Source organism: Papaver somniferum, chromosome 9 (genome assembly GCF_003573695.1).
Source record: "Papaver somniferum cultivar HN1 chromosome 9, ASM357369v1, whole genome shotgun sequence".
NCBI classification, from domain to species: Eukaryota; Viridiplantae; Streptophyta; class Magnoliopsida; order Ranunculales; family Papaveraceae; genus Papaver; species Papaver somniferum.
The window spans coordinates 163,250,421-163,252,967 of NC_039366.1; positions in this window are offsets into that span (position 1 = coordinate 163,250,421).

Here is a 2,547-nt window from a genome sequence, read left to right on the forward strand (position 1 = left end):
ACTCAAATACTGGGATACAAAACATGAATCTTGAAGATTACATCAGGGATGCAGAATTTGAGAAGATTTATAAAACTTTATTTCCTTTAAAGTTGGTTTCTGTAATATTATGAAAGATAATATAATGCTTAGTAATATGTATAGGCTAAAAGTTATTTTTGGTAGAGATTGGATGTGGTCACAAATGGAAGTGAGAAACATGAAGAACTGGTTTGAAGTCTTGGAAAGGTTAGATCAGAATCTGGAGTGTAGTTCAAGTTCTACATATGGTTTCTCTAGGAAGGGTGAAGACCAATCAGATAATGTAAATGGAGTAAGTGAAACTGAGGATATGGTTATCAATGATTACTGCACTAAGGTTATGGATCAGGGTCATCTCGATAATGTCAAAAATGGAGACGAAAGGAATAACCATGATATGATAACTTTGGAAGGAAGTGCTAGTCATTCCAGAAATATCGTAAGGGATGGCGCGAAAAGGGGATTATTCAAAAATTCAATCTTTGAAGTAGGAAGTATGAACCAAGTGTCTGAAACTTTGAATATTCTGAATACCACTAAGGCTTACTCTAATGGTTCTCCAAGATTTAACATTCTTGGAGAACCCACGTCATCAAAATTCAACGTCCAAGCGTAGTGGGAATTCAAGATTCAAAACAAAGATAGCATTTGAAATGGCATCAGACGCCATTTTAAATGGCTTCTGATGTATCAACCGTTAGATCACCAATAAGACTATAAATTCAACGGTCTATATGATCCTGATGGCTGAATTTCTATAAAGTATTTCCTAGACGCCAAACTAATGGCGTCCCAGTGTTGATTCCATCTCACGTTCAAGCAAACTAAAGACAACTCGTTGAACTCAAGATTTTTACGACGGAAGAACGACACTTTTGGGGGAGAAAGTTGAATCTTACTCCCCCATTAGAGTAAGCCTAATGTAAACACTAGGTATGATTTTCAAGATAATAGCCAACTTGGGCATGTAACCGATTACACAGACTCTACTATCAATAATATGTAGTCCACTCTTTTTCCAAAAAAAAAAAGTATCAATATATCTGGAAATGGGCTCTTTTAGTGTTTAATAAGAAGTGCACTTTATCCAAGGATGTAATCAGGTAGATGATATTATAGCCAAACATGTAAGGATAAATAACCTTGCTAGAATATGGTGGACTAAACCTCCATTTCAGATCCACTCACCCTTAGCAGCTGAAGTAGGAGTGTATTAAGTTTCTTAATCCAATGAAAACTTCTTTATGTCAAATTAATGTAGTAGTTCGCTGTTGGAGCTTAGCTTGTTTTGTATTTTTTTTCATAAAAGAGGCAAGCCTCAAAGGTCGATTAATAAAGCCGATTTGAGATCGAAATCATTACAGAGTTTACAAAGATCATCTACAATCATCAAATATTTTCTCCACCATTTTTTGACTGTCACTCCTACCATTACACACATTACAACCAAATCGGAATTCTCAATTGTCATAGAGGACAAATCTACATCAGGTGGCCAATATTGTTTTGTTTAAAACCAAACTAAGCATTGCATCACTGCCAAAAGCAGCCATGGGATCTTCAAAATATCCAACCAGGGTTTTTTAACACCTTGTAAATCAAGGTAATCCAAAGTATCAAAGTAACATAAACTAAATCTAAAACTAAAGTAACCGGAGTCTTCTGTGTTGGTTGAAATCAGTCTGAAACAGTCTGAGTCGGCCTTGGAGTATTGGTAACTATTGTTGAAGTTGATGAGATTGTTGATGATGATCTTGAGGTTGATGTTGTTAATTCCATTGATAGAGTTGAAGTTGTTGTCGTTGTTGTTGCAAATGATATATCACCATAGAAACACATGTTCTTACGCTTGAGCTATGAATGAAGGAGAAAAAGCACAAACCCTAAGATAAAAACCAAAATATAAAACGAGATTTACAAACGTGCTACTGAATCTAAGAAGAGTATCAAACTCTAAAAAAGTTGCAGACTTTGTAGATCTGGAAATTGGAAAACAATAAAGCTAAATCGAGTACTAAAATTTAACTAACAAGCAAAGGAATGAAATAGAAGAGATTATTTAGGAAGAACTGCTCCGATCTGCTCTCATGGAGGCAGATCGGAGCAGTGGCGCTTTAGGGTTTTTGTATTTCTCTTATCGCAAGAGAGGAGGAAGGAAAGAGAAACTATTCTGTTACTGTAAGAGAGAAGATTAACTTGTTAGGCTTCCAACTAGTTTCCTACAATAATAATACTCTTTATCCAATAATAAATCTGGCTTAATTGGGGTATACCCAAATTAATTGGGGTATACCTAATGAGAGAAAAACTAGGTCATTATGAAGTAAAAGAAGCCACCCTTTATCCTTGTACTTCCTAAATGGAAAACTTACCCCTGCAATGATTAACACTAATTTAATTGAAATGATTAGATTAATTAAATTACTTAGATTAGTTAGATGATTTGTATGAGTGGGTTTGGAAATAATTGAGAGTAGGAAAGAGTATGAAGTAGTAGAGGAGGTTTTTTTTTTTTTGTGTGTGTGT